Source organism: Ambystoma mexicanum, chromosome 8 (genome assembly GCF_040938575.1).
Source record: "Ambystoma mexicanum isolate Mex_15411 chromosome 8, UKY_AmexF1_1, whole genome shotgun sequence".
In the NCBI taxonomy this organism is placed as follows: domain Eukaryota; kingdom Metazoa; phylum Chordata; class Amphibia; order Caudata; family Ambystomatidae; genus Ambystoma; species Ambystoma mexicanum.
Genome location: NC_090929.1, coordinates 156,418,086 through 156,430,419, shown reverse-complemented (window position 1 = coordinate 156,430,419; position 12,334 = coordinate 156,418,086). Strand labels below are relative to the sequence as shown.

Genomic DNA, 12,334 nt, shown 5'->3' with positions numbered 1-12,334 from the left:
CACAGTGAGAGGATATCTTTTGAGTTGATTGATGCCACTTTGTTAAAGATGATCTTGGGGATGCCTTGGCTTACTCTGCATAATCCTTTGATTGCATATCAATTGTCCTAGCACTCCAATCAATCTGATTTCTGTAAAGAGAATTGTTTCTCGGGAAGGTCTATTGAGGGGGAAGTTAAACAGATAAATTCAGCGTCTTGTTTCTTGGCGGAGTTTGGAGTTGGAGGTCATGATGTTGGAGCAGTTGTTGGACAACTTCCACAATGTTATCAAGATTTTTGGGATGTTTTTGATGAGATAGTAGCAGGAGAATTACCACCTCATAGAACTTTCGATTGTAAAATTGAATTAGAGCCAGGAGCAATTTTGCCTAGTAGCAGAGCATCTGCTCTCACAGAGAAAGAAATTTGCCTAGTAGCAGAGCATCTGCTCTCACAGAGAAAGAAAATGACTATCTAAAAGAATATTTAACTGAGAATTTGGCCAAAGGTTTTATTCGTCATTCTCAGTCTCCTGCAGCGTCACCTTTATTTTTTGTACCTAAACCAGATGGAACCCTCCGAACGTGCATTGATTATCGAGCAGTTAATAGGGTCACAGTTAAACACAAGTATCCTCTTCCTCTCATCTCAGAAATGCTTAATCAAATTCAGGGAGCCACCATTTTTACTAAATTAGATTTGAGGGGAGCTTACCATCTAGTGCGTGTGCAAGAAGGAGATGAATGGAAAACAGAATGGAAAACAGCTTTCAAGACCAGGTTCGGACTATGCAACGCTCCAGCGGCTTTCCAATATTTTATTGACAAAGTTTAGAGAATTCTTGGATATTTTTGTAGTTGTCTATATAGACAACATTTTGATTTTTTTCTTCTGATTTGGATCAACATCAGAAACATGTTCGTCTGGTTTTGCAAAAACTACGTGACAATCATTTGTTTGCCAAGTTGGAAAAAAGCCAATTTCATGCAGATTCAGTGGAATTCTTGGGTTTTATAGTTTCGCCAAAAGGTTTGGAAATGAATCCTAAGAAGATACAAGCAGTTCAGGAGTGGCCTGCCCCCACAAAGGTTAAAGAAATACAGAGTTTCTTAGGCTTTGCAAATTTCTATAGAAGGATTTTCACGACTAGTTGCTCCTATAACCAGACTGCTAAAAAAGGGAGTAAAATTTGAATGGGACCTTGAAGCTGAAAAAGCCTTTTAAGAATTAAAGAAGAAATGTACAACTAGTCCAATTTTGATACATCCAGATGTTTCTAAACCTTTCTTTGTGGAAACGGGCGCTTCCAATCTAGCAATGGGGGGCGGTGCTTTCACAGAGACATGAAAAAACTGGTCAGTTACACCCAGTAGCTTTTTTTTCTAGAAAGTTCTCTATGGCAGAAATGAATTATACGATTTCAGATCGTGAACAGCTAGCTATCAAGTCCGCTTTTGAAGAATGGAGACATTTTCTTAAAGGGGCCAGGCACAACGTTACGGTACTTACAGATCATAGAAATGTATTGTTTTTGAAGTCTGCTAAAACATTGTCACCACGACAACTTTGTTGGTCCTTATTTTTTGCAGACTATGATTTTGTAGTGACTTTTAAACCCGTAAGTTTAAACCGAAAAGCAGGCGCCCTATCCCGTCAATTTCCTGGAAGTGAGGTGAAAGAGGTTCAAGAACCAGAACCGCTTATTGCTCCTGAACGCTTTCTGTTAGCTGGAATTTTTAAAAGGTATAGATGTGTTAAATGAAGAAGATGGAAGAGTGGGTGAAATTGGATCCAGCTAGGAGTTTAAAGGAGGGTCTTCCTTTTTTTGATAATAGGCTTTATTTGCCCACAGTTGAGCTAAGAAAAGAGCTTGAAGAATTGCCATGAATCGATCTTGTCTGGACATCCAGGATTCAGGAAGACACTGGAATTAGTTTGTAGACATTTTTGGTGGGAGAAGGTTCGTCAAGATACGTTGAACTTCGTCAAGACGTGTGCAGTCAGTGCGCAGGCAAAAAGTCAAGTTGGGAAGCCGCATGGTTTATTAGAGCCGTTACCTGTTCCTCCTCGACCTTTGCACACAATTTCTATGGATTTCATCAGTGAGCTTCCCCTGGATAAAGGTTGTACAACTATTTTAGTTGTGGTGTATCTTCTTACTAAGGAAGCGCATTTCTTGCCGATGGAGGGAGAGGTTACTGCGGAAAAACCGGCTCAAATTCTTGCAAGGAGTGGTTAGGTTGCATGGTCTTCCTTGTAAAGTTATCTCAGACAGGGGGTCTCAATTTATCTGAACATTTTGGAGGGCCTTCTGTAAAAAACTTGGGGTGGAGGTTATTTTAACTTCAGGGTATCATCCAGAGGCTAATGGACAAGTTGAGAGAGTCAACCAGGAGTTAGAGAAATTTTTAAGATGTTATCTACAAGCTAGTGAGGAATGCGTTGATTTAGTGTGGTTGGCTGAGTTTTCCTACAACAATTGTGATAAGGATGCTACTTCAATGTCACCTTTTTATTTGGGACGTGGTTTTCATCCTCGTTTTCTGAGTTTTGAGGATTTGAAAGATTCAGGGAATCCTGGAGTGGAAGAACGTTTGTTGCTGATGAAGAATAATTTGGATATTGCAAAAAGGGTACTCTGAGAAGGCAAATTGAGATATAAAAGGTGTGCGGATGTGAAAAGGAAAGCTGGTCCCAAGTATGAGGTAGGGAACTTAGTGTGGCTTTCTACCAGACATTTAAGAATTAAGGGGAAGAATAAATTTAGTCCTCGATTTGTAGGCCCATTTGAGGTTGAAAAAAATCATAAATCCAGTGGCAGTACGATTAAAGTTACCCAAGCAGTTGAAAGTACACCCCACTTTCCATGTTAGTCTTTTGAAACCCGTTAGTCCAGGCACAAGGTTTAGAACTCATCCCCCTCCTGTGATTATGGAGGATTCTTTAGAGGAGTTTGTAGTTAATAACATTTTGGATTCTAGGAAAGTGAGGGGAAGGTTGCAATATTTGATTGACTGGGAGGGATATGGACCTGAGGAACGTACCTGGGAAGATTCCTCCGATGTACATGCTCCTAGGTTAGTTGCTAAGTTTCATGCTAAAAATCCACATAAGATTGGCCCAGGGACTGGGCATTAGAAGGGGGGGGGGTACTGTCAGGTTTCCTTAATTACTGTCATCAGGTTTCCTTTAATTATTGTTAGGTTCCCTTTAATTATTTCCCTTTATTTCTGTGTGGGTTTGGCCTTGACCTTTCTATACAGATTCCTGGCTCTGGCCCAAGGCAAGATGGAGTTTTACAATAGAAGCCTTGATTGGCTAGAGAGAACTGCAGGACAACAATCAACGTTCTAAACCATCACTCTCTGCCTTTCATCGTCATAACCCCAGCTGAGAGGACGTGTCTGTAGCTGCTCTTGCTGAAGTCTTGGGCCTAGTCCTGGCAGTCGAGCGGCTACTTATGCGGGGTTGTTCAGGAGAAGAATTCAGGTTCACAGGAGAGTTCCTGGAAGTTCTTTTGGAGAAGAAAAAATTCTTAAGCTAAGTGACTTTATTTGGATATGTAAATCTTTGCTCAGATTCATTAGAAACTTTAGGAGATTGTAAATGAAAATTCAAAAGAAGAACTGATGTTACTCTGTTTATAGTTCAACGTTTAATATTTAAACGCGCGCAAGCAATGTTAGACTGTTACGTGTGATCGTAGCGCGAGAAAAGACTGCTACGTGAAAACTACAGTGCGTGAATTAATTGCGCGTGTACGCGTGAAAGACTGCTACGTGATTTCTATAGCGCGTGTTCCAGCGCGAGTGTTCAAAGTACATGTGTTCATAGCGCGTGTAGTCATGGCACGAGTACGAGCAAAGACTGCTATGTGATTTCTACAGCGCGTGTGTTCATAGCGCGGGTGTTTAAAACGCATGTACGCGAGAGTAAGAAAAGACTGCTATGTGACTTTTTAGCGCGTGTTTTCTTAGCGCGTGTGTTCCTCAGCGTGTGTTTTTTTCCTCCGGCGCGTGTTTTCTTCAACGCGTGTTTTGCGCTGGTAAAATTTTGCGCGTGTGCGCGAAAATGTTTCAACGGATTTGCAAAAGTTTGCAAGTTCTTCAAGAGACTATGAACTGTATTAAGAAGAAAGAACAGGATTCATCCAAGTCTTCTTAACAGGAACATTTAACAGTTTATAAGGCAAGAGTCAAGGTTCTTAAGAGTTCAATAATCAAAGGAGTTGCTGTTATTTTCAAGACTTTCAATGCCACAAGAAAGGTAGAAAGATTTTATCAGCTATTACTCCAATCTTCTCTAAGATCTTAAAAGAGAACAACCAGGTATGATTCTTTACATTTTAGTTAAGGATATAAAGTTTTCATAATTTAAAAGGTAGTGAAGTAATTTGAGGATTCTGTATGTTCTTATGTATTCACTGCAGGTTCAGCATCAGCTAGTCAGAACGTCGCCAGCCTGGTGTTTCTTATGTTATCCACTTCCCCCTTTCCCTTTGGGGTGTAGTTAACAGAGCCAAGAATTATCGGGTTCTGAGGATTACACTTCAGGGGGATTGTCGGGGGAGGAGGGTTCAGCAGCTTCCGCGGACACAGGATAACTCTCAGCCTGACACATAGGCCTGGTAACAGCCTCTGTAAGCTTCCCAAGTCGTGGATCTGGAAGGCTGACGGTACGAGGAGGAGAAACCTTTGAAAGACCTGCTCAACTTTCTTCTGGAGGAGCAAAAAAAAAAAAAAAGCAGTGCTGCTGGAGGGTGCCCAGGGAACAGGTCGTCTCCATATCCACCTTGAAGGCCTGGAGGGACTCGCAGACAACCTTCCCAAATAGATCATCTCCTTCAAAGGACATGTCCAGTACCTTCGCTTGGACCTCCTGGCAGAAATTCTTGGCCTTCATCCAGCCTTGGCAACAAAGGTACACTGTTCCCCATTTGCCGGAACCCCGTTTTGGCGACATCCAACGCCACTGTGCTCCCTTTTTGGTACACCTGAACTGACGGTGCTTCATACTTTTTACATAGTCAATGGGACATAGGAAAAAGTGGTGGCTGGCCACTTCAAGAATGTCGGCCCTCGATTAATTACCAGTGTCTGTTGCCTCAGCGTTTCCCACAGATGAGTTTGTGTGGGGGAAGTTCTCCAAGGAAACGTGGATGGATGCCAAGAGGTAAAATCCTAGGAAGAATCAGTGAGTACATTGGTAAAAGCAGGCCCCACTGCCAATATGGCAGGTGAGGGGGGTGGGGGGATTTAAGCCCTTGAGCCCTTGAGAAAGCATTGGAGGATTTTTCCACTGGAAGGGGGCTTGTGTTCAGAGAAGACACCGCATTAAGTATGAAAGGCAATCGGGCTGGGTCACGCTGGCTACATGAACACAACACCTTCATATGAGGGAGTACTGGAGGTGGGAATAGATAAGCAGGTAGTTCAAAAGAGTATGAGACAGCCCCACATGCTTAAACAGCAACATGTTCCTCACTAGAACAGTACCCCTATGCTAATAGTACAATAAAGTTGCCCTTCACTGTAATGACTGAAAATGAATAGCAGCTCATGCAAGGCAAACGCATTTACTGAAATTGCTCAGATTCTTATGGATCACAAAAGAATCCACAAAACTTGAGTCAGAATAGAGATCATTTTATATATGTGCGGGATAAATCTAAGGAAAGGGTGAGGACTCTGTGCGAGGAGACGGACTAGGTCAAAGTCAGATTACCGTGCTGTGCGGGGGAAACCATAGCAGATTCTACCAGAGTCAAGATGGTATATGGCAGACTTGTTGCAGTGAAAGATGGGTGTTGATGAAAGATGAAAGGTGAGAGTTGAGGTGAAAGCACCCTTGGGGATGGTGGGGGCCAGAGGAGTGATAACCTGCTGGCAGGCACCCATGAAGGTAAAGTGTACTGGAAATATTGCAGGCGGGCCTGCCACAGTGTGCGTCAAGGTGTATCCCAACAAGGTACCAATTATCTGTTAAGGGTGAGCACCCTTTTAGCATATTGACATTTTTATGTATGAAAAAGTGAAAGTCTAGTTTTTACTGAACTGATGTGTGCATTACCCCAGAGTGTGTGTTATTGTAGAACCTTCCAGGCTCTAGATTGTGGGTTCTGCCACCTAGTCAGTTCTTGTGGGCTGAATGTAAAGACTGGAGGGTTCTGTACTACCCGCTGTATGGTTGGAGTAGAGGCAGAGAGGCACTCCAGGCAAGGGTCTCAATTGTCAGCAATGGATGAGCAGCCAAGGCCGAGCCTCAAGGGAGGTGATGCATGCTGGTTCTTAGATACAGTATTCCCCAAGCCCCCCACAATGAAATGTCCACACACTTCTCTGCCAACATAATTCCATTAAGGATAAAATGTCAGGTGGATATATACAAATAAGACTCATTTTGCACTCAGAAATCAAATAGTCAACTCAATATATACAGTTCTATGTGGTACCAAAGTTACAATTAGATTCAGTTATAATGCACCAAACACTGAGTTATCAAAAAGCTTTACAATTTTTAGGCACGGTTTACCCTCCGACATTGAAGTACAAATGCAGGTAACACTTAAAACATTGGCATAATGCTTTCTTTGACAATAAAAAAATGCAATACTACCCGAGGTTCCCCCCCAACCTGGGCAACTTGTTAAACAAAGTTAAGTTGCACTTTGCTTTTAACACAATGCCCAGTCATTCTATATACAGTAATTGTTTGTGTTTCTACAGATCTCACAAGGCCGAAATACCTGGGAAGCCACAGGAAAACAGGATCCATGATGAATCTGGAACCCGAGGTTGGAAGACACTCTTCCTCATTACAGAACCTCGGGAGGCAAAGTGGTGAAGTTGCTCAGTTTTACGTGACAATGCCCCTTGAGGGTGAACCCCCTCTGGAAGTAGTCGTCGCTGGACGTCGGCGTCTAGCAGGAGAGGGGAGCCAAGCAGTGTCAGAAAGGCAGCAGCTTAGTCCGCCGCAGTGGCCTCCTTGTTCAGGTTGATGCGCCAGCTGTGGATGTTCCACAAAGCTGAAACTCGCTGTGTACCTCGGCGTGGCTTGGAGGTGGGGAGGAGTCCCTTTGGCGTTGGTCGATGACCTTCGGTGGCGACGAGGGTGGAGTGACAGAAGGCGTCTGGTTTCGGTATTTCGCGCATGGACGCCGTTTGGTTCTTCAGTGCTGCAGCCGAAGCACGGATGACAGGGTAGCTTGCCACTTGGACTCTAGCACTGGTCTTCTCTGCGGGCCACCACCAAGTTAGGACCCTCTGACCTTCGATTCGGAATGGCGGGAAACCCACCGACGGCACTTCTCTGCAGGCGCCGACACTGGACTTCCTCAGCTGTGGAAATGTGGCCAGATGTCATGGTTGCAGTGTCGCTTGAAGATTTCTTCAGTTGGTTGGAACATGGCAAGCTCTGAGCATCACTATGCCAGGGCATCCCCTCTTCTGGACGATACAGTGATTATGAACAGCCTCCGGTCCCTGGACGGTCCCTGTCCAGGGACCGGAGTCTTGGGCTCCGATGTCTCCGGTCTTGGGCTCAAGATGTCCGGGCACTCCTCTTCCGGAACCAGGAATATACCTCTGCAGGACAGCAGGCACACAGGACTGGCTTCAAGACACGTGGGTGAACAGCAGCAGTTGCAGGATGTCCCCATGTATCTACGGGAAGAGGTTGCCCATCCAGGTCCTCTCTGGTACTGTCCTCGAATCAGCAAAACAGCCCTTGGATTCGTTGAAGCGTTGCAGCCAGAGACTTCTTCCTCCAGCTCGATTCAAGATACGCGCTTTAACAATACTGCAGTTTTCTTCTGGCTTCAGCTTCTGATACAGAGGTGAGGGATCCCTTGTTCTAGAGAAATGCACCCCCTTCACTCAGGCCGAGCTATGCTCAGCCAGCCAATCACACACTAGTGCATTCATCCGGCAGCATCCAATCAGGTTCACAGGCATTGAGGTCATTCACCCAAAAACAGACAAAACAGTGAATGTGTATTAGAGGCAACTTCCAGCCTTTCAGAGCGCACACTGCATTAATTCGTTTGTCAGGGCTGGCGCAGGCAGACCACAGGCATTGTGACACAGCCAAATCCCAGCCACCCACAACACAGCATGTGATTTGACTCCCCTCTCCATTCATTCAGGACCCCCTTGGGTGTACAGTAGTCCCTAGGAAGGCTCCTATCAGTCTAGCAAGGGTAGCCCCAGAGCCACATATGGTCCTTCCACCAAACATTCAATCAGGGGAAGGGAGACAGAGCCAGGGCTTCTCAGGACTTTGAGTAACAGGAAGGTAAAGGCAGAAAGCCAGGTGGCCATCTTGCCTTCGTTTAGGAATACATTAATTCCTATGGCAGAACTTGGGTGTCCCAAAATAGAGGACACTCCTAGCCACTGCAAAACCAGCATGTAGCTTCCAGCAGCCGATTTCATGCTCTGTGTGTACCACACCGGTGCCCAAAAACACACAGGGTACAAGAGTTTACCCTTCCGATGGGTGCCATAAGGGTATCCATGGGTCTTCGTTCACCAAGAATTAAAAAAAAATGAACAGCTGCACTGCCAGGTGTCCAAAATGGACCAATGTGCAGATAAGTATAGAAAAAACTAACTGGGAAGTAGTGGGACAAGGATGAAGCCCTGTCCCTCCAAAGCATTTCCAGCATCACACTGAAAAAGAAGGATGAAGGGTTATCGCTGGACGCAACCATTATTGGAGAGAAGCATATTAAATGCCCACAATTGTATGCAAGAAACTACACATGCAACAAATTACTGTTTAATCGGTCTAATTTTAGCTTTGCCAATCGGAGTTGTTTCTAGTTCTCCAGTGAGTCTCATACAAGCTACATTTTTGTTCACCCTAAATGAAAACACTACTGACGGGAGATGCTCAAGGCCCCTGGGATTAGCCTGGCCAGCTGGAGAAACATCTATTTATCTTTCAAAGGAACATATCGAGTTCAGTACATCAACAGAATCGGATTCCTAAGGCCTGGGTTGATGAGAATTATTCGGAATTATAATTTGAAATGCCTTCTAGTGAATTCAAATAGATGGCCCTGTAGCTGATAAAAGGCTCACATGAACAGACAGGTTTTCCCAGAACCAGGGCTGCAAATAAAATGTATTTCACTTAAAAATGTAAACTCTGACCTCTGCCTGCTGTGTTGGAGGAAGGGGCACCATCAGGCCCCTCGCGCCTCTACTTCTCAGTACAAAACTCGGACCAAGTGCCTCCAGTAGTGGGTTCACCCCTTGTCCTTATGCGATGTTAACCTTGGATGACTCGCGTAGATGGGAACCACTGAGCAGGACACGGGGCATCCATTTTTGTACCCCCTTTCGACTCCATCTTGGTGACTAGGCCTCACTGAGATGGTACAAAAACGCTTCTCTTCCCTTTTCGCACACGAGCCGGCCAGGCGCGCAGAGCACAGGGCCCCCCACCCCCGTTCTCACTCTGACTGGAAAACTTTGCAGGTCCATTCTCACGCTGAAGCCGGAGATGCTTGCAAAACAATAATAAATGTAACACATCGCTCTTCCTCTGAGATCACTGTCCTGCATGTGAACCAGCATGAGCTAAGCACATAGCTTGTCAATCTCCACAAATGTGTCGTTGCCCCTCCCGCTTCCTCCCCAGTGGAAACTTACTGCCATTGTGACCCTCTGTCCCTGCAAGATATTCCTTTCATGTGCCAGACCACTAACCATGCCATGATGCCCACCCAGCAAATCCCCAACTAACATTAGACTCCTGCTGCAATATATTGTTGCCTACCACTAACAAATGCCACATACCAGAGATTTTTATGTGTACGGACCTTAACTTCAACCAGTGTATTATAGCGGTCAAGACCCTTAACCTAAGACTTGTACAATCCTATGTTATTAATAGTATAGATATATGTGTGACTTTTATAGAGACATGATAAACTACTGAAAGTCTTTTGAACAATCATTTAGTGCATGCATGTTTTGAGGATATATTAGGTTAGCTTAGATCGTGACCATCCTGTCTCCCAGCGACCTGACCTTCACCCATGCAGAGCACAGATGACTGACGTCAATCCTCCCACCAACCAAGCGACCAACCCGGATGAAGAGATGCCACCCCACCTGAGACATTGAATGAACTGACCAATCCGGGACCAACGTAGTATCCCATGTTAGTTGCGTCATTTACCCTATAAAACGTAATGTAATGATAACTTGTGTAGAGCGCTCTCAGATATCTCTTGAATATTCACCAGATAAAACCTTGCCTTGAACTCTTGCAGCCTGCTCTCTTTGCCTTATTCCCCGTCAGGGGTGTGTTGGTTTTTTATTCTTTTGCACGTCAAAGACAGGGAGGGCACAAACACTACCTATACAATTCTCCAACTGCAGTTGATGGAAAAATCAAACAAAGAAACCTGTCGGCCACCCATATTAATCATTAGCTTTGCAAAATGACCTCTGGAGGCTGCACACAATTCATTATGCTGATAAAGGGTTCTCATGTGCACAGTTCAATATACATATGTGCACAGTTCAAGATAAATAAAGTGGATCATTTCAAATCAGCATTATTTGGTGCATTGTAGTAGGACTTGTAGAGCGTGAACTAAGGCTCTAGGTGCTAAACTTCAAACAAGAGTTAGAGGGATACAGAGTACACCAGAGCCTAGGTGAACAAGTGAGTTTTAAGTGCTTTCCAGAATGGAAGGTATTCCTCTGTTACACGCAGAGGGTACGGAAGCAGGTTCCATAGAGTCAGGGCAAGGACTGAGAAAGAATGGCCCCCAGCACGGGCCCGATGGTACCTAGGTACTTTAAGACCCAGTGCAGAGGAACTAAGGGCTCTGGTAGGACAATATCTTTCGATCTTGCTGCTTAGGTAGCTTGCCCCACCCCCAGAGAGCACGGCGGGTAACGCCAAGAGTCTTAAACTTTACTCTGGCAGCAACCAGTGAAGTAGTTGCAGTACTCCTACAGAGAGGGTCAACCCGGGGGCAGTTAGGCCAGCCGGGCTGCCGCATTTGAAGCTTTTGCAGCAGGCGATTGGGTTGTCCCAAGTAGATTCCATTACAGTAGTTCAGCGAGCCCATTATTGCAGAGGTGACTATCCGTGTAAGATAAATAGGAGGCAACAGTGGTAGGATTTTTTCAGGACTCAGTTTGCCAAATCTGGTGCTACAGACTACTGTAACCTGGGCTTCTCTGGAGCCATTAGGCAAGCGCCAAACACCTAGGCTTTTTACAGATGCACTGGGCGTAGGACAAGGTCCAAGGGAGTCGGGCCAGAACCGAGAACCCCAAACACTCCCATCCTTGTGCGAGCCGACCATCAGTACTTCAGCCCGAGCCCCCACCCCCCCCCACCCCCAATTCAATTTAAACCAGTTTGCGGCCATCCACTTGCCAATGGCAGAAAGGCAGTTTAGCAGGAGGATTGGTAGATTGAGAATCAAGCCGAAACACCAGCTGGTTGTCATCGGCATAAGTGTAAAATAACACCAAACTTCACAGTAAGATCTGCCAAAGGCCACAAGTAGAGATTGAACAGGAGGGGGAGGGGGGGTGATCCTTGAGGGACCCCATAGGGGTGAGTGTGAGGAGGGGAGTGGAAAGTTTGAAATGAAACAGATTGTGTACGACCTGTAAGAAAGGATTTCAACCATGTCAACAGCGCCCCTCCGACCCCAATCTGTTCCAGACGGGACATCAAAATACCATGATCTATAGTATCGAACGCTGCACAGAGATCGAGGAGAATCAACACCCCGACCTCTCTGCGATCCTGGTGAAAAGCCAGGTCATCCAGGGGAGAAACCATCACAGATTCTGTGCCCATTGAGGGGCGGAAACCTGACTGAAACAGGTGCAGACAATTATAAGTCTCCAAGATATGTTAAAATGCAGGTGTAATCACAGCCTCCATCAACTTCCTCACAACCAGGAGTAAAGATATAGGGCGAGAATTTTCAACCTCACTTGGGTTGAGATTAGGTTTTTTCAGAAGTGAAGAGACCAAGGCATGCTTCAAATGAGCAGGGATTTCACCTGAAGAAAAGGAGCGCTATGCTGCCGAAAACAGTAGCAGCCTTGGGCGGAAGTGCTTTCAAGAGATGCAGGGGTATTGGGTCAGTGGATGATGCAGATTTGAGAGCTTTTGCTGTGATGCTATCATCAATCAGCCCTTGTTGAAAAACAGCCGTAGGGGCAGAGGGCCTGGCTTCCATCGGGTGACTAGACAATAGAGTAGGTTCCCAGTTAGTTCATGTTTCCCCCCCTCAATAGCGCATTGATCTTCGCTGAGAAAGCAACACCAATTGCATCACACTTGGGAGGATTTAGTGAGTAGTTGAA

At 45.3% G+C, this 12,334-nt stretch overlaps 1 protein-coding gene across 1 annotated transcript in view; it reads right to left on the bottom strand.

The window, feature by feature from the left end:
- PSMD5 (proteasome 26S subunit, non-ATPase 5) overlaps nt 1–12,334 on the bottom strand; it is a 257,327-nt gene that overhangs the window by 22,869 nt on the left and 222,124 nt on the right. The gene's annotated exons all lie outside the window — the stretch shown is intronic.